Source organism: Carettochelys insculpta, chromosome 29 (assembly GCF_033958435.1).
Source record: "Carettochelys insculpta isolate YL-2023 chromosome 29, ASM3395843v1, whole genome shotgun sequence".
Taxonomy (NCBI): domain Eukaryota; kingdom Metazoa; phylum Chordata; order Testudines; family Carettochelyidae; genus Carettochelys; species Carettochelys insculpta.
Window position 1 is genome coordinate 9,803,046 of NC_134165.1, and position 20,346 is coordinate 9,823,391.

The 20,346-nt window shown below is 49.4% G+C and overlaps 1 protein-coding gene across 4 annotated transcripts in view; it reads left to right on the forward strand.

The window, feature by feature from the left end:
* Positions 1 to 20,346, forward strand: part of CBX5 (chromobox 5) — a 72,561-nt gene that overhangs the window by 5,149 nt on the left and 47,066 nt on the right. The window contains exon 1 of one of the 4 annotated variants that reach the window (XM_074979552.1): positions 1,782 to 1,800. The exons of the other annotated variants lie outside the window; for them this stretch is intronic. The gene's annotated coding sequence lies outside the window, so the exon portion shown is untranslated. Of the gene's footprint in view, positions 1 to 1,781; positions 1,801 to 20,346 lie in introns of those variants that run through there. 4 annotated transcript variants of the gene reach the window in all.

A 20,346-nucleotide genomic window follows, 5' to 3' on the forward strand; every position in this document is an offset into this window, starting at 1 on the left:
GGCTGGCGGCTGACCCTGGCAGCATAGAGCTTGGGTGGCTCAGGCTGGCAGGAGGATGGCTGGCCCCAGCAGCACAGGGCTAGAGCAGCTGGCCCTGGCAGCGTGGGGCTTGGGCAGATGGCTCGGGCGGCTGGCCTGTGTCTGGGGTGGGTGGCTGATGTGTGGGCAGCTGGTCCTGGAAGCAAACAGCTCGGGCGAGCACTTTAAATTCATACTCACTCTACTTTTCTCTGAATCAAGTTTCATATGAAGATACAAAGCTAGTAGCAACGGGAAGGGGTAGATATCTGTTGTATACTCTAGCACAGTGCTTTTTCACCTTAGTTTGCAGACTCCTGAATTTTGAATGGAGGTGTAGGTCCTCTTGGAAGCCTTAAATATTCTCTGCAGACCCCAGTTTGAAAAAACACTGTTCTATGGGAATGACAACCTTTCGTGGACCCCTTAGACATGATCGATAGACCCTCCGGGGTCTCTGGACCACAAGTTGAAAACCACTGCTGTAGCAATTGCCATGCTTGGGTACTTAGATACAAGTTACTACTCTATTTGTAGCAAGGTAGAACCAGACTTTAACCCTGTGGTGCCCAACGTGCTAGCCACATGTGGCTATTTGGCAAGTTGAGTGTGGCTAGTTGGCTTGAACAATAAATACGTTTTCAAAATAATGTGGCTAGAGCTACTGCTTCAGAACTGGTTGGACACCATGGCTTTAACCTGCATGTGAAGAATAAGAGTCTTCAATTTATAACTCTTTCAATTACATAATAAAGCAAAGATTGTCTAATTTCATATCAATTGTTGGAATTCTTATTCTTCCTTTACTCTTGCCCCAAAAATTGTTCCATGAGGCAAAATTGTTCGTGTCTAATGCAGTAGTGAGCAACTTTTTACGTTGGGCTCCACCTTATGTCCCTGCAAGGAGCAGCCCCCACTCCCAACCTATCTAATGTAGTCCAAACCAACAGAAATTTTAGTTATGCTCATATGAAAAAAACCTGGGATGGATGAGCCCTGAAACCCAGCAGCCAATCATGCTATGCTGTGTCCCCCCCCCCCGCCCCCAATGAAATTGCCTGCCCGTCCACCATTTGGTGCATCTCTTATCTAATGAAGGCAGACAGAGCCTTTTTCCTCTCTCTGAAGAAAATCAGGATTTCAGAGCACAATGAAGTGTTACCAGCTCTTGTTAGGTGAATTGTATGATTTAGTTCCGGGGTGGGGAACTGCAAGCTGGAACACTGGCTATGGGCCAGATCCCTGTAAGCTGAGCTCTTGAGCTGCTGCCCAGCTGATCAGCGGATCATCCACAGCCACTCACAGTGGGCAGCATGTGTTTCTGTCGGTGGTGCATGTCAACACATACCTTGGTGCATATAGCAATTTATTCTGCGTATGGGTGGAAAAAATTAGAGGGAACGTTGCCTGTGGTGTGTTTGCATCTGACCTGTGAGGTTTGTAGCTCAGTGCCTGTCCCTCACCTCCTGGCAGGAGCGTGAGCTGATGCTGGTTCTCCAGTCATGGAGTGGGCACCATGGCTGGAGCATCAGTGACTGCTGGCTGTCACCACTGTGGGGGATGGGGAAGAGCCGTGAGCCTCATGGGCCCAAACCAGGAAGCCGTGCCTGGAACCAATCCACAGCCTCTAGAGGGAAGCGCTCCATGCAGGCCGGGCATCTTTCACTTCCATGGGCTGAGTTGCGGCCAGGGGGAGAGGTCAAGGGCAGTGCTGGCAGAAGCCTCTTTCCTGAAGCATGCAGTGTAGTGTGGAGCCCCTTCCCTCCCCTTCAGCTGTGCCAGGTAGGTGTGCCCTTGCCCCCATCTCCTGCCTCCTCCCTTCCAGACTTCCCACCCTGCTCCTGCACACACCCCTTCCCTGTCCTCTCCGTCCATTACTGTACCCCTGTCCAGACCCTGCACCCCCAGTCCTGCCCCTCCCTTCCATGTACACCCTGCACTCCCTGCCCACTCCTGCATCCTACTGTTCAGACCCTGTATGCCCTCCCCAGTCCGTTCCCTGGCACACCCCTTCCTGTGCACTGTACCTCTAATTTTTTGCCCCACCCCAGAGTCTTGGAGTGTCCCACAAAATCTATTAACCCCCGTCCTGCTGGGCTTTGGAGTGGAGCTTTGAGGGTAATGAGGTAAATGTCTGCTAGTGAGGTCTATTTCTGCTTTCAGTTGGGGGCCACATCTGTGCAGGGGTTGGGTTTTTTTTGTTTGTTTGTTTCACTTGCATGTGTCCCCTGACTGATTTTTTTTTCTGTGGGTCAGTGGCCTCCAGCCCAATAAGGGTTTCCCACCCTACTTTCACGTCTGATGAGGAAATTATATTGTGCCCACATATTTTAGCATATGGGGTAATGAGAATCTGATGGTGTGAGTGGGTATTTCCCATTGAAATCCTGGGTTTATATCTTCTCTCCTCCTATTTAATCAGTTATGATGATTGGAAGCCAAGTTTGACACATTCATGTATGAAATGAGAGCAGGTAACTGGAGCCTGTGTTTCACAACTGACACTTATGTAACTTTAGTTTTTGTGTGCCTAAATTCTTGTCTCTGTCTCATCCATCCTGCTCTGAGCCTTCCTAATACAAGAACAGCCAGATTGCTTGTTTTCATAAAAGTCTTGTTTTAAAATAGCATTTGACAAAATGTTTGTGTCCCTGAACACTGTGTTAGGTAAAGACCTTTTAGTTGTGTGTCCTGTAACATAGAGAGCCCCTGTAATTCAAAATGCCTGAGGTATCAGTTGGTAGCGGTTTTTATTTAATAGCCTGCTTAGTATAATGATGAGACTAAGCATGTTACTGTTCCAACTGTTAACCCCCTTGCTTGTGTCCGTTGGATCTCTAACTAGTTTTCATCCTCTTACTACTTGCTGGTTTAACCATCTTCTATAAGACTTCTCTGTCAGTCAATTCTCACAAGATGGCTGCCATCATTTTGTTTCTGAAATGGCAATTTTTACTTCAGATTTAAATTCTGTTGAAGATCAGTAAGAGCAGTAATTTTGGGGAACGAATGGTGATCTTTCAGCTCAGAAAGGAGGCATATTTCTCCAACTGACGTCCTAATCACCATATTTAAATGTGTTGTACTTACTGTCTCACTTTACATGAACAGTAGCTCCATGAAGTGTTCATGTGCGTTTTACCTTCAATAGTTTGAAAGTGAGGCTACTTCTGTGCATTTGAGCTCCAATGAGCTGTCTTACAATAAAGGAAGTCCTTTAGAAATGTGTAGATAATTTTGATTTTTTTGTTTTTTCTATTTAGCATATTGTTTGTCCAAAGGAAATAAATGCATATTGCAGCAGTATTTGCTCATCTTTATTGAACCAGTATTGTTACCAAGTGCAGCAAATGTTTCTGTACTGTGCACAAACTTGGATGTTTTTCTTTGCTAACTATGCCCTTAGTTACAAGTAATCTTCATAAGTGGAAAAATTGTGATAGAAATACAGCTTTGCACGTTATCTTGTACCAGCCATTCACGAAACTGATGCATTTTCAGGGTAAAATTTTCTATTAAGGTAGTTCTGGTCCTGCAGATACAATCAAGTTTGCATGACACAGTGGGTGCAGTCTTTTGTTTTTAGTGCAGCTGGGACCTTACCACTAGGGTCCCCTTCAAGGCTTTATAGAATCATTGAACCATAGAAGACTAGAACTGGAAAGGACCTCAAGAGGTCATTGAGTTCAGTTCCCTGCCTACTCAGTAGGACCAAGCACCATTTAGACCGTCCCTGATAGGTGTCTGTCTAACCTGCTGTTAAACATCTCCGGTGATAAAGACTCCACAGCCTCCCTAGGTAATTTAATCCAGTGTTTAACCACCCTGACAATTAAGAAGTCTTTTCTAATGTCTAATCTAAACCTCCCTTGCTGCAGTTTAAGCCCATTTCTCCTTGTCCTATCCTCAGAAGCCAAGGAGGACAATATTTCTACCTCCTCCTTGTAACCCTCTGTAAGGTACAGTAGTCCCTCAGGTTACACAAACGTGGTGTTCCCATGCTCTCTCACGTGTCCTGAATTTCCACATGTCGGGGGGCGGCTTTTTTCCCTGGCGGAACGCATGTTGTGCGGCCGTGGAAGCAGCAGGAGCACTGACGCTCCTTTTGAAAGGTAGGACCTGGAGTTTGGTGGGGGTGGTGGTAAGGGGCAGCTGGAGAGGGTTAAGCCTGGCAGTGGGTTGGGGCTGCAGGAGGGGCGGGCGGGTGGAGTTGAGCTGGAGCTGTGGAGGGGGTTTGAATTGGGGTGAGTGTGGTGAACTGGGCCTGTGCAGGATGGGGGTGGGGCAATGAGTTGTGCTTAAACTCTAAATTGTGCGCTTTGAGGGTTTACTGTACTTGAAAACCGCTGTCATGTTTCCCTCTGTCTTTTTTCTAAACTAATCAAGCCAAAGTACAGAATTGACCCGCTGTGCTATCTGGGTCTCCTGGTGTGGTTATACTACGTGGGTGACAAGACCCTTCATATGAAGCCTTTTCATTTTGTTACTATAGCAAGTGGAGTGGGGAGGGAGCTTGGGAGGAAGAGAATTCTCCTATACCCGGGCAATAGCACTGAGTGTAGCTCCCCCATTGAAAAACTTGGGTCTGTTCCTCCTGTTCCCCCACATGAGCCTTTTGACCCACTGGCTCTGTTCAAGTAGGAAATACAATAGTTCTCTTGTGCTCTGGCTCCAGTGTATATAGGCTCATTGCCCCAGAACGTAGAAGTTGCAGAGGCAACAATATGTGGTTTCTCCAGCTGTATCAGTGGGGTTTTCTGCATAAGTGTCAACCCAGAGTAGATGCTGTCTGCAAATGCTAAAAACGCTTCAGCTGGACGGGTCTACTCTGGCCTAGTCATTGAAAATTAGGGATTCTATTCTTTCCTGTCCCATTTCACATAAAAAGATGTGAACCAGATAGCCAGGTCTTTGGGTTTCATAGGACCACCACTTCAAATCTACAAACCAAACTAAACAGGAGCCAGGTCATGCGTTTTTGTAATGCTGCCTCTCACCTCACTTGAAACAACTTTGTTTTTGGAATATCATAATCCTGGCTCTTAGTATACATTTTTCCAAAACAATCCTCATAAGACTTAAAATAATGGAAATGTTTTCATGATTTTTAAATATCTTTACTGGACAAAAGCTATTATTATACAGTAGACCCCTGAGATACACGTACTCATGTTTTGCGTATCTTGGGTTAACGCAACTGGTCAGTTTCCCAGCACCTTTCAGGGGCAGCAGCCAACTCAGCTGCCACTACTGACAGGAGAGGTTTCCCCGCTTCTGTCAGTGGTAGCAACTGATATGCTGCCACTGCCAGGAGTGGCTACTGCCCCTGACAGGAGCTGAGAAACCTCTCTTGTCAGGGTGGCAGCCTGACTCTCACTGCCCCAACAGGAGTAGTTTCCCCGCTTTTGTCCGGGGTGGCAGCCGAGAGTTAGGCTCTTCGCTGCCACCACGGACAGCACGTGGGGAACTGACCAGCTCAGCAGCCCTTGTTGGTTTCTCAGCTCTGCATATTTGCACAACAATGCAACTGTCTGCATAAGGGGTGGGTTGCTAGGGTACAAACGTTTCAAAATGTGCTATTTCAACACAGCAGTACTTAGATTAGAAGCTAAATGGAAAATAGGCAAAATTCTCTCACCGCCCTCCCCCCCCCCCCAAGTGACTTTGGATATTTATTGTTCAGCTTGAGAGAACAAAAAGTAGAATGGATTTCTAGAATCTTTAAGTTTTAATGAACTCACACTTGATGATAAAATTCTAATAGTGCATTTCATCTATAAGAATGGCCACTACAAGAATCGTCTGCATATAATGGTCAAAACCACTGGGACAAAATCATTCCCATAACAACATAAAATACTGCACTTGTAAGAATCAACCACTTATAGGAGGCAGTACAGGCAGCTATAGACTAGTAAGCAAATAGGATGAAACTGTGGTAAAGAACAGAATTGTCAGACACTTAAACGCACATAACAAGGAGTCCTGTGAATAAGGGGATTTCGAAGTTCCCGGGGTCCTTTTGAAAACGACCCCCATTTGGACGAGCTGCGCAGCAGTGAAATGTGGCAATTTTGAAGAGCTGCGGCTGGCGGCATGCTAATGAGGTGCTGAATATGCATTTCATCGCCTCAGTAGTAATCTTCAAAATGGCCGTTTGTGTGGCCATTTTGAAGGTTTGTGCTAGTGTAGACATGGCCTAACTGTCATAATGTGACTGTATACTCTGTGGTACATCCACAACTTGAATTTTATATGTAGTTCTGATCACCCCAGCTCAGAAAAGATTATATTGGAATTGGGAAAAAATACAGAACGGAGCAACAAAAATTATTGGGCGTATTGAAGATCTGTCATGTGGAGATATGAGACTGGGACAGTTCAGCTTAGAAAAGATCCAACGAAGGGGCAAGTCTGCATTACAGTCCTACAACAATGCAGCTGTGCCATTGTAGCATGTCTGGTGAAAACATGCTATGCCAGTGGGAGAGGCAGTTGCCCATTGGCTTAATTACTCTACTTGGGTGAGAAGTGGCTGAGAGAGCACCTCCCGCTGACAAATCCAGTGTGAACAGCACAAAATACGCTTCCTTCTTTGGAGGGATCTTTTTCACTTTCCTGAATGACTTAAGTTTGACTTAAGTGAACGATGGACAACCTACACTAGTGAGTGGGTCATGTGAGTGGCTATCCTTCAGCTCGGTGGGCTGTGAGATTGTCATAACCAAGGTGGTCTCCTAGGGTAGAGGTAGTTCTATTAATGGTGCTTGTGTACCTAGAATTTGTATGATGCGCTGCTCGAACCGTAGCAGCGCTTTATTGGATGCAGAGCATATGCATGGCTCTCGCAGGCAATGATGTGTACAGTCAGCACACACCTCACTTCCCATGCTCTTTGCACATGTATCAGTTTAGTAAATACTGGTAGGAAAACACCTCTGAACAGAAACCAATGAATCTGGCCACCCTGTGCTTGGGCGATGGTAAACAAGATGTCTCGTGGACTACGTAGAACCCTGATGTGGTCCATGATCCACAGGTTGCCCACCACAATCGTGAGGAGTAAGGGGAGTCAATAGGAGTGTTTCTCATGTTGATTTCCCGCTGTGGGGATGGCAGAAAATACTGATTTTTGGATACAGTGACTCTAGCTGGAGTTGTTTTAAATCTATTTTTCCAGCTAGCATAGACCTGGCCTAAGCTTGGTTGGCCCAGGTATACAAACCAGGGTGGGACTCATTGGACAGGATATTAGTAATTCCCTCCCGTGTTCTCCAGACACTCAGCTGGTAGTTGTAGCAACCACATAGTATGCACAGGCATCCCCTTCTCCACACCAAAACCGAGAAAGTCACTAGTGATTGGTGCTTTTCACTCTGGGGGGGTGACCACATCTGTCTCTTGAAAACTCAGGGTCTATGGTCCAGAGAGGATCTGTCTCTCGATATAAGTGTGATGGAGCTGAGGGGCAGGTGAGTGACAATGTATACAGACAGTACGGTGGCAGTGGGTTGTGTGTGCACAGAGAGGGTGTTACTCTCTCTTCTCTTGTGTGCTTCATAGCCCTGGATTTATGGGAGTTTTGCATGGCCAGTTCCATGACACTGTGAACATCATTCCTCCTAGGGGGTATACAACAAGCTGGCGAACCTACTCTGTTGCTTGCTCTGTAACCATGAATGGTCTCTCAGGCCGGACGTTTTGTTACCAATCTTCCAAACATGGGGCTTCTCCCAGCTAGACCTGTTTGCAACGAGGGTTGATTGCAAGTGCCTGATGTTTTGCTCCTTCCTAGGAAGCAGTCTCAGCTCCCTCTCTGTTCTGTTTCACGTGACCTGGGCTGCACATCCTGTTCTTTGCCTTGTCACTATTCTCACTAATACACACAGTCCTCCTCAAGAGGGACAGAGCCTCCATCATCCTGATAGCTCTGGCATGGCCCGATCAGCATTCATTCTTCTTTATATGGTCCCCGTAGGTGCTCCATAGCAGGTGATGGGCCAGCCCCAGCCCACAGATTGGACATTTGCAAAGCAGTTGCCATTCGGATCACGCATGCGCAGGAACGGGCCAGGCCCTTCGTGCCCTTCTAGTCACATGCATGATCTGGTCTGACCCAGTTCCTCTCAGCCGCTCTCAGCTGCAGATGGACTTCTCCTGCGCTCTTCAGCAGCATGTCTGAAAAACAATGTTTAATATTCATTATCTATTGTACATAGTTTCTACTGAGTTGTTAATAGTAGCTTTGTTTACTAGTTATAGCATTTTAAAAAATAGTTACATAAGTTTCTTAGTAGAGTTAGTAAGTTTAATAGTTCGTTCTACCACCTTGTTTGAAATTCTAAGAGCTAAGCTGTTAATAGTTGTATTGCTCTGATAAAATGCCTGCATCAGGTTTTTAAAAAGTGTGACTCTTGCGGAGAGGCAATGCTGGCCTCAGATGGCCATGCTCAATGCATATGCTGCGTAGAGTCCCATGTGCCTCATAAGTGCCCACATTGCTCTAAACTCACAGCAAGAGCTCGAAAGGACAGAGAAATAAGACTGATTCTCTTTGAAAAAACTCTCCAGCCTGATACCGCTGACCAGCCAACATTGGAAGGCAAGGGAGTGGGTCAGAAATGCCAAGTGGCCTCACTGGTTTCCCCGGAAGGCCATAAGAAAAAGAAATTCTCTCCAACTCGATCTTTGCCCATTTCATCTGGTGATGAGACGAGTCGTATTGAGGGCCGAGCTTCCTCACTGGTAAGGAGGACAAGCAGCCGAAGTCTAAGAAACCAGTTCCACTGGTGCTGGAGCAAGAATCCTGCCTGGAACTGACAGGTTCATGGAGCTCATTTTTGCTGACACCTACAGACCAGTCAGTGCTGGAACTACCCCTTGCGCTGCACACTGTGGCAGCTGAGCCAGTGGTATCAACGGTCCCAGCACCGGTTACGACACCAGGGTTGCCCACGCTGATTCATACTGTGCCAGTGGGCACCGACTCCTGGAGGGAACCGAAGAAGGCACATGCCAAGACTCAGCACTGTAGCCCATTGCCTCAATCACCAATCCTGGCCACATTCTCTCCTCAGCCTACGTATCCTTGCTTTCCTCTGGTGCTGTTGTCATTTCAATGCCCAGTGTCTCATCTGACATTCCTAAGACCACTGTTCCATCTCTTGGAACAACCACATCATGCCTACAGCCATGGCCACCGCAGGTCCCCTTCACGGCTACAGTCTTCGAGGTTGTCATACCTGCATTACTCTTACTATCATCATGGGTACAGGAGATGGTCTATCTCTTGTGCCTCATCCCTGGACACTTGCCTATCTACTACCCTCACATCCACAGGGACCCCCATCAGCGATACCACTACCACAGAAGATCTAGAGATGTCTCTCCCAAATCCAGACAAGGGTACAGGCATTCAGCTACCCCTCTACCACCGCCGTTACGACCATCTCCATGGGCTCAATCTGTAATTGCTGCCCAGTCGGAGCTGACAACAGGACCAACCAGGGGAGTTAGAGGAACGCATGGAAACTTACCAGACAGACGTATCCTCTTTGCCTCCAGATGTGGCAGTTATCTCGCGTGACTCTTTCCCTTCTGATGACTTGAGACCATTTCAAGAGCTGTTTAAAAGTGGCTCAAAGTCAGGATGTTTAGATAGCTGAAGTCCCAGAGACGCAACATACTTTTAAAGAACGTGAGACTTCTGGCACCATCCCATTGGTTGATGCCATAATGGAGGCAGCAAATAACATCTGGCAAACCCCTGCTGCCATCCCAGCCACTAAAAAGAGGCCAGATAAAAAGTGTTTTGTACCATCTAAGGGGATGGAATTCTTATTTAATCCTCCTCAGCCCAACTCTCTGGTAGAATCATCACAGCAGAGGTCTAGGGTATCCCAGTAAAAATCTACAGTCTCTGGCAAGGATGCTCAAAGGCTCGATCTGTTCGGGAGAAAAGTCTATGCTTCTTCTGCCCTCCTATTGGGCATGGCTAATTATGTTGTGCACGTGTCTGATCATAATTGTGATAACTATACAAAATTAACAACCCTCATGGATCACTTATCAGACTCCAAGAAGTCTATTATTAAGGCAGTTGTTCAGGAGGGTTATGCAGCATCTCAAACAGGAGTACAGATAGCCTTGGACGTCACTGATACTGCTGCATGTTCCACAGCGACTGCTGTGATTATAAGGTGAGTATCCTGGCTTCAGAATTCCAGGGTACCTAAGAAATTGCAGATCAAGGTTGAAGACCTGTCTTTTGACAAAAGCAAATTATGTGCCGAAACTACAGATACTGTATTACATTCCAGCAAAGACTCTCGAACAACACTTAGAACCTTAGGCATGTGTACTCCACCCTAGAAAAGAGAGAGAGATTACCTATGTCAAAGACAATACAATTACCCATACCAATGGCAGTCTTAGCAGCAGAGAGGCTAAATTCAGTTGAGACAACCCCATAGACTGTCTAGAAGGCATAACCAGCAATACAGTTCACCTCCGCAAAACCCACGGTGGCAACTTTGAGTCCTCTGTCGAGGTCTGTGCTACCGTCTTTACAGTCCAGCACGAACTACCAGCCCACCATCTTTCATTATCAGCTATGCCATCTTTACTACTAGTGGTCCAAGATCACCACAGACAAGTGGGTACTGGAAATAGTTTCAGCAGGCTATGCCGTGCCATACCACCCACCCTGATCCCCATCGTGCTGGGGCTGCTTACACAGAGCCAGCGGTCATTGACGCACTCACAGCTGTATACGCTTTGTCTACTGGCTTGGCTGATAATTAGTTTGACCCCTCAGAGGCCTTGTGTTCCGAACAGGTCAGGCACGTTTTAATGCACAGTCAGTGAACTTCCACAAGAGAGTCGTATACATACAAGTGGAAATGTTTTGTGTCATGGTGCTCCACGTGGGGCGTGCACCCAGAAGAAGCCCCCATATAGTCCATTCTGGACTACTTAGCTTATCTTAAGCAAGAGGGACTTGCTCTGCCATCTTTAAAGGTGCATGTAGAAGCCATCTCGGCCTTTGGACACATGACGGATGGGATGTTAGTATTTGTGCACCCAATCATGGCATGTTTTCTAAAAGGTTTCACCAACCTGTACCCTCTTCATAAAACTATTGCTGCCTTGGAGTCCAGACCTAGTTCTGGGTACAATATCCAGACCTCCGTTTGAACCATTAGATCTGGCTATCACGTCTGCTCACCAAGTTAGCAAGCTGGCTGCCCTGATGGCTCTTCCACTGTATATGATATTTACCGAGGAGGCAGTGACGCTTCGATTATGCCCTGCGTTCATTCCAAAGGTCACGTCCGAGTTCCACTTGAATGAGCCAATCATACTTCTGTCTTTTTACCTGAGACCGCATACTTTCAGTAAGGCAGCAAGACTGCATTCTCTGGATGTGAGAAGAGCCTTAGCGTTTTACCGAGAAAGAACAAAGCCCTTCTGAAAAACAGATGGGCCATTACTGTCTCTTGGATAGAGATCTAAGGATGAGGTTCTATCGTCACCGAGGCTTTCGAGCATTATTACTTTGTGTATAACTAGGTGTTATTCTTTGTGGAAGACAGCATTACCTGTCCCACCTAAAGCTCACTCTACTAGGGCACTGGCAGCATCCATGGCTGCCTTCAAGGGTGTTCTTCTTGAAGGACATTTGCTGAGCAGCGACATTGTCATCTTAGGACACATTCTCCAGGCGTTATGTCGTGCATTGCCAGATGGCTGAAGACACGAGTCTTTTAACAACCATGCTTTCGATGGCTACTTACATCTAACTCTGGTACTCCCCTCCATGTTTTTTGGAGCGGGGAGGCGGTCACTGCTATGTAGTCACCTGATATGGAACACCCATGGGGATCACTTGAAGAAGAAAAAAGTTATTCACCTGGGTGGTAACAGTGGTTCTTTGACGTGTCCCCATGGGTCCTCTGCTACCTGCCTGTCCTCCCCGCTTTGGCGTCTGTCTTATGTCTTTAAAATGTGTGATTTTTGAGGTGGCTTGGAGGAGCTGGCTCAGATTGGATTACTAACGTGACTAGAAGCGCACGAAGGGCCTGGTGTGCTCCCGCACTTGCGTGATCTGAAGGGCAACTGCTTTTAAAATCTCTGCTCTGCCGTGCCAGAGCTGGCCTGACAACTGATATGAAGCACCCATGGGGACACATCTTGAAGAGCCGTTGTTGCTACCCAGCTGAGAACTTCTCTTTCACTTAGCTAGTGAATCTGTCCATGGCCACTCCCATGATGCTACTCCCATGTCAGGCTCCATCACCCCAGTCTAGAGTCTCTGCTCCTCATAGAGTGGATGCTCTTTGATTCAGCTCCCCCCTTCCCGAATTGCTCAGCTCATGAGGCTCTCGTGAATGTCGGGAAATGATCCACAAAGGCTGTGTACCTGGCAAAATGAAGTAGTTCACCATATGGTGCCAACATAAATACTTCCTACTCCAGATGGCACCCATAGCTACAATTTAAGGTTACTTTCTACATGTAAAGCATCAGAGGTTGGTATTTTCCTATATAAGGGTACACTTAACTGCCATTTCCACATTCCACCCTAGGGCCCAAGGTAGATCTGTGTTTACCAGTCCGTTGGTGACACGCTCGCTCAAAGGACTAGAAAGACTACTCCATCACACAACCCATTATCCAGTGGAATATAAACCTTTTATTGGTAAAGCTTAGGGGACTACCATTTGTACCTTTAGCCACATGCTCCATGTCATACCTGTCATGGAAGGCAGCCTTTCTAGTGGCTATAACCTCGGCTAAGAGGGTCTTTGCACTTAGGGCACTTACAACTGAGCTCCCATATATACAGTATTTGATAAGGATAAGGTCCAGTTATGGCACCACCTGGTGTTTTTCCTAAGGAGGCTTCACGTTTTCCTGTATACCAAGCTATATTTTTGCCTGTCGTCTTTCTAAAGCTCCGTGCTAATGAGCACGTTACACTCCTTGAATGGTCGACATGCCCTCACATTTCATATAGACTGTACGAGGCTGTTTAGGAGATCACTGCTCTTATTGGCCTGGGCTAGTGGGTGAGGGGACTTCTGATCTCAGCACATCTCACATTGGATCATGTCCTGTAGAGGGATTTTTTTTTTTTTAATGACTTGGCGAAGATTTCTCTCCCTTCACTGTTGGCACAATCTAGGAGAGTCTGAGCATCCTAGAGAGCACCTTGGTTCAGGGCATATGCCAAACAGCAGCGTTGTAAATGTATGCGCTGAGTATGTCCCATTATGCTGTCGTATGACATAGAAAGGATGACATGACTTTTTTTCAGGGCAGTCCTTGCTTTGGCCACAAGATGAATTCTGATCTCCACGAGAACTGCTTGTGAGTCGCCTGTTGGCATGCCCATGAGCAATCACTAGAAGAAAAAAGGTACCTACTTTTATAACTGTTGTTCTTCGAGATGTGTTGCTCATGTCCATTCCAAATCTCTCCTACCTCCCCTCAGTTGCAGTATTCTGGCAGGAGGGAACTGATAAGACAGCAGCTCGGCAATGTCTTCTATGCCTCTCCCTGGTGGTGTCACTCCCAGGGTGCTCCACAGCCAACACAAAGGATACCTCTAGGATAAAAGCTTTCTGGCAGCTGTGCATGCAGTGTATGTGCACACCATTTGGAATGGATGTGAGCTGTGTTGCCTGTAAGCTGTACACTTGTGCAGCTGCTCGGGAGAGAGAAAACGCCAGCCGTCTGATCACCAGAATGCCCACAGCTAGGTTTTGATTCTGTTTTTGGTTGTGCATATGAGCACACAAAAATGAGCATGCACAAATCTGCCCATGGATGAAAAAATCTGCACCTGGATGAAAAATTAGAGGGAACATTGGACGCGAACAACACTTTTTGAAGATCAACAGTTTAAAGAGGTGTAGGTAACAATTTCTTATTGGGGGCTCAATTCTGCCCTGTCCCTGGGGACGCTGGATAATAAAGCTTTTATGGTATGTGCTTATACACTGTGATTAAGTCAGGCTTTACGCTACACTCTCTTTTGTTGAACTAAATACATTTAGTAACAGAGAGGGAGCCGTGCTAGTCTATATACTATCAAAACAAAAAGCAGTCAAATCGCACTTTAAAGACTAGCAAGGTAATTTATTAGGTGAGCTTTCATGGGACAGACATTTAATTTGTGCTCCTTGAGGGTCTTACTATAATGCATCTTTTCTAAGGCTTTTATCATGGTGGCTTTTCTCTGAAACTTCTTCAATATATCATCTCTTTTTTTGAAGTGTGGAAACCAGAACTGAACACAGGATTCCAGTAGTCAAATACAGAAGCAATAACGCTTCCCTACTCCAAGATAGTTGTCTATTGATGCACCCAGTAATTACGTTAATGTTTTTAAGCACAGCATTGTACTGGGAGTTTATGTTCAGTTGATTATCTACTCTGACTCCCAAGTGATAATCATCTACTTCTTCCCAGGATAGAGTCCCCCGTCCTGTAAACATGACCTGCCACATGTATGTTTTTCTGATGTTTTCAAGGAACTATCCAAGATATTCATAGAGAATCTTTAAGGTGAGGAAGGACCAGCAGGATCATCTAGTTTGACTTGCTGCTCACTGCAAGCCACAGAACCTCACTCCCACATTTCTATAATAGACCACTAACAGCTAATTTAGAAGCCATCATTTTATGTGTAGTTGGGTTATGTTTTCCAATGTGCAATTACTTTGTATTTATCAGCATTGAATTTCGTCTGTGTGATGGGGTTTAGGGGTCCCCCTGCACTGCACCCCGTCCGCTGGCAGGAGTGACTTTGACTCAGCAGGTACAACAGCAGGTTTATTAGGCAACAGATGTTCAGTTTCTTACAGAAGCAACAGCATAGCAGCCAGAGACAGTCCTTCCAACCTGTTCTGGGGGGAAGACCCCGAGGGGTGCCCCTCTGGGGTGTAGCTTTCCCCTCCTCAGGCTGGCTGCCTTTCAGCTCTCCCTTCTCCTCGCCTTTAACTGCCGCCCCCGATTTAAAACCCAGCTCAGCTCCTCCCTGCTCTTTGTTTAGGCAGAGGTGTTACCTGCCAGTTGTAGCCCCAGGGTTATCCTTAGCCACTGGGAGCTGCTGCTTGCCTTGGACATCCAGCCTGACTCACACATGCACCCCCCCTACTCCATCACATCTCTCCCCCCTTCCAGACCGCACTGAGCGGGGTCACTTAGCCAGTGACCTGGGGAAGTTTGGGGCCCTCCCTGCGTGACAGGGCATCGGCTATGGTGTTGTTGCTCCCCTTGACGTGGACCACCTCCATGTCGTAGTCCTGCAGGAGCAGACTCCACCGCAGGAGCTTGGCGTTGGCCCCTTTCATGTGATGCAGCCAGGTTAGGGGTGAGTGATTGGTGTACACGGTGAAACGCCGTCCAAACAGGTACGGCTGCAGCTTCCCCAGCGCCCACACCATGGCCAGACATTCCTTCTCTATGGCCGCGTAGCTCTGCTCCCGGGGCAGCAGCTTCTTACTTAGGTACACAATGGGGTGTTTTTCCCCTTTGTTAGTTACCTGCATTAGCACCGGCCCCAGCCCCACGTCCGAGGCATCGGTGAACACCAGGAAGGGCTTGTTGAAGTTTGGATTTGCCAGCACTGGGGCCCTGACCAGAGCTTCCTTCAGCGCGCAGAGGGCCTTTTGGCACTGCTCGGTTTAAACCACCTTGTTAGGCTTTTCCTTTTTACACAGCTCCGTGAGGGGGGCTGCGATGGAGCTAAAGTGGGGCACAAACCTCCGGTAGTACCCCGCCATTCTAATGAAGGCCTGGACCTGCTTCTTAGTTTGGGGTGTTGGCCAATTTTTGACAGCCTCCACTTTAGCTGGCTCTGGCTTTAAGCAGCCGCTGCCCACCTTGTGGCCCAGGTAGGTTACCTTAGCCATTCCCACCTTGCACTTTCCTGCCTTGATAGTTAGACCAGCCTTTTGGAGTTGGTCCAGCACCTGCTTGACCTGGGACACATGGTCCTCCCACGTTTGGCTGAAGATGCAAATGTCGTTCATGTAAGCCAGGGCAAAGCTTTTCATCCCCTTTAGTAGCTGGTCCACCAGACGCTGGAAGGTAGCGGGTGCCCCCTTGAGGCCGAAGGGCAGGACCAAGAACTTGTAGAGCCCCACAGGAGTGATGAAAGCCGACTTTAGCCGGGCATTTTGGTTTAATGGCACTTGCCAGTACCCCTTGGTGAGGTCTATGGTGGTGAGGTAACGGGCTCCCCCCAGCTTGTTTAAAAGGTTATTAGGCCTGGGCATGGGGTAGGCGTCCGAGACAGTGATGGCGTTAAGCTTGCGATAGTCCACACAAAACCGAACAGACCCATCTTTTTTAGGGACTAACACCACGGGAGAGGCCCAGGGGCTGGACGAGGGTTGGATCACCCCCAGAGCCAGCATGTCTTTAACCTCCCGCTTTATGTTCTGAGCCGTTCTCCCTGTGGCTCTGAATGGCACACACTTGATAGGGGCGTGGGTGCCTGTCTTTATTTGGTGGACAGCCAGGTCAGTGCGTCCGGGTTTGTCCGAGAACAGCTGTTGATGCGAATGCAGCACCTCCTTGATCTCCGTCTGCTGGGCAGGGGTCAGCTGGTCTGAGAGGGGAATAGACTCCAGCAAGGAGCCGGCTTCAGTTCTTGTGAGTAAATCCACCAAGGGATCTTCCCCCTGCCCCTCCCAGTGTCTGCACACGGCCAGCACCAAGTTCTGCCTGTTTCAGTAAGGTTTTATCATGTTCACATGATAGACCCGGTGGCGGTGGGCCCGGTTTGACAGTTTTACCACATAATTTACGTTATTTAGCTGTTTGACGACCTTGAAGGGCCCATCCCAGGCCGCTTGCAGCTTGTTTTGCCGCACAGGTATAAGGACCATCACTTGGTTCCCGGTGGCATAGGCTTGGGCCCTGGCGTTACGGTTATACCAGACCTTTTGCTTCCTTTGGGCCATGGAGAGGTTTTTCCTGGCCAGGCCCATGAGCTTGGTGAGTTTTTTCCAGAAGGTTAGTACATACTGTACCACTGACTCCCCTTCAGGGGAGGCCGTCCCCTTCCACTCTTTTTTGAGCAAGTTCAAGGGTCCCCGTACCCTCCTTCCATACAGCAGCTCAAACGGGGAGAACCCCGTGGATTTCTGGGGCACCTCCCTGTATGCAAACAGCAGGTGGGGTAAGTACTTGTTCCAGTTATGGGGGTATTGATTTATGAAGGTTCTCAGCATCTGCTTTAGAGTCCCATTGAACCTTTTCACCAGCCCACTGGTCTGCGGGTGGTAGGCTGTGGCCCAGGTGTGCCGGACCCCACACTTGTTCCACAAGCTTTGCAGTAGGGCCGACATGAAGTTGGACCCCTGATTTGTGAGGACCTTCTTGGGGAACCCCACTCTGCTGAAAATGGACAGCAGTGCATCTGCCACGGTGTTAGCGTTGATAGAGGTCAAGGCCACTGCTTCTGGGTATCGCGTGGCAAAATTTACCACTACCAAAATATATTTTTTCCCCGAACGCGTTGCCTTGCTGAAGGGTTCCACTATGTTTATAGCCACTTTCTGGAAAGGCTCCTTTATGATGGGCAGTGGCCTTAGGGCAGCTTTCCCCTTGTCCCGGCTCTTCCCCACCCTCTGGCAGGGATCGCAGGACAGGCAATACAGACGGACAGCTGCAAAGATCCCAGGCCAAAAAAAGTTTTGTAACAACCTTCTTCTGGTGCAGTGGATCCCCTGGTGTCCTGCAAGCGGGACATCATGGGCTAGGTACAGCAACCTGCGCCGGTACTTTTGGGGAACCACCAGTTGCCTCTGGACCTTTCATGGCTCCGCTTTGCGTCTGGGAGCCCATTCCCGGTACAGGAATCCCTTTTCCCACAGGAATCTTTCCCTGCAGCCCTCCCCCAGCTGCGGAGCTGGGCTGAGACTGGCCAGTTCCCTCAGCTTTTGCAAGGAGGGGTCTCTCTGCTGCTCTGCCTGGAATTTTTCCGCTTGGGCAGGAGCGGAGGCTACTTCCCCATCCCTGCTTGGCTCCAGCATCCCTGGCCTGTGAGATCTGGTTTTTGGGAGCCCCCTTTCTCTCAGGGTTGGCCCCTGTGGCTTTGGCTGGGCCTGTACCCCTGAATCTGGGGAGCGCACCCCTCGTTTTCTTTGGCTACGGGTCAGGACCAGGGCACGAGGGCGTTTACCTTGCCAGTTTTCCAGGTCAGCCCCCATCAGTACATCTGCCGGCAAATGGCTGTGCACGCCCACTTCCTTGGGGCCTTTCTTTTTTCCCCATTTCAGGTGCACCCTCGCCATGGGCACCTTGAAAGGGGTCCCATTAATTCCTGTTATTGTCAGGTGGGAATCGGGTATCATGCAGCCCGGTGCCACCACCCCGGGTTGGGCCAGCGTTACGTTAGCGCCTGTGTCCCAGAACCCCGTGACCTTTTTCCCGTCTACCTCGAGGTGTTTGAGACACTTGCTCCACAGAGGTAGCGCTGCCCCCACTTTGTAAACTGGCCTTTGAGCATTTGGTCCCCCTGAGGAGCTGGTCTGTGGGGCGGATTTGGCCCAATCCGAGTGCCCATTGTTAGCACCACCCGCCTTGGCCGCCAGCCCCTCTGACTTCTGGGACCCCACCCAGTTGACTCCATGACCCCCCGGCCTGCTCAACCTGTTTGGGAGCCTGGGGCACTGGGCTGCTCTATGCCCCTTTCGCCCACAGCGGTAACAGCCTGGGTCTGGTTGTGTCCCTCGGGCCGGCTGCTTTGTCCGGGCTCTGTTTGGCTCTTTGGGGGGTGGGTGGCTCGCCCCTCTTTCCTGGGCTTGCCCAAGAGGTGGTCCCCTCTGTCGTACAGTTAGGGACCGGTCTCTCTGAGATTCTCGGTTTCTCCAGGATTCCCTCTCCCTCCGGGACTTCCTCTCTCTCCGAGACTCCCTCTCCTTGTGGGGCTCACTTTCAAACCTGGCCCGGCTGTTTGTGAAGTCATCTGCCAGTTTCCCTGCATCATGTGAGTCCCCCGGCTTCCGGTCCACGAGCCACACCCTCAGGTCAGGTGCGCACATCTCGTAGAATCGCTCCACAACCGCCAGCTCGATCAGGTCCTCTACGGACTGGACTTCCATTTCGAATGCCCACTTTTGGTAGTATTGCTTCAGGCGGGCGGTTGTATCTACGTGGGTTTCCTCTGGCCTCTTCTGCGCCTCCTGGAACTTCTTCTTGTACATCTCCGGAGTCAGCCCGAACTTATGCAGCAGGGCCTGTTTGAACCGTTCATAGTCCCCAGGCTGCAGCCCCACCAGCTGGCTGAGCACCGCTGCGCCCTTCCGGCCCAGCAAGGGGGTGAGGTGCCGGAGCCACTCATCTGGGGGAACCTCATGCAACTCACAGGCTCGCTTGAAGGCGGTAAGGAACTTGTCCATGTCCCCTGTGTCCTGACACTGGGCCAGCACACGCGTCTCCAAGTGACTGGCCACCCCGAGCCGTCTGGCCCTCTCCCCGCTTACCGCAGCTGGGGCCTCTTGGCGTCTTGCCTCTGCCATGGTTCGCTCATGCTCCCGCTCTTGCTCTCTCTCCTTCTGCTGTCTCTCTTGTAGCTGGCACTCGTGCTCACGCTCTCTTTCCCGTTCCTGGAGCTCACGCTCACGCTCTCTTTTCCGTTCCTGGAGCTCACGCTCACGCTCTCTTTTCCGTTCCTGGAGCTCACGCTCACGCTCTCTTTCCCGTTCCTGGCCCTCACGCTCTCTTTCTCGTTCCTGTCGCTCATGCTTACGCTCTCTTTCCCGTTCCTGGTGCTCCAGTTCCTTTAATTTCACCTTGAGTTCCAGCCGTCTCAGCTCTGCGGCGGGGGACTCTGCCCGCGATGGACCACCGCTAGCTGAGCGCGACCTGGTGGGCACCGCGTCTGTCGGACGGCGTCGAGCCCCTGCTCCTGTCGGAGAATCCGAAATGCTTCCCGAGGCTGACCGGCCACTTTCTGCCGGGACAGGCTCTGCCCCCCCGGATTGGTCATTCTCTTCCAGCTGTGCAATGAGCTGGGCCTTGGTCGCCTTCCCCACGGTCAGGCCCCTCTCTCTGCACAGCCCTGCTAGCTCTGCCTTCAGGAGTCGGGTATAATCCATCTCCCCGCTATTTCCCGGGGTATCCACTCACCAGCAGCAGCTGCAGGAATGGCTCTGTTCCCCCTCTGACTCTTGTGAGACTCCTTCCTTCTCTGGTGCTCAGTCAGCCACTGCTGGGAGCTCATCCGTGGGTGCAGTGCATCCCACTTCTGACACCAGTGTGATGGGGTTCAGGGGTCCCCCTGCACTGCACCCCGTCCGCTGGCAGGAG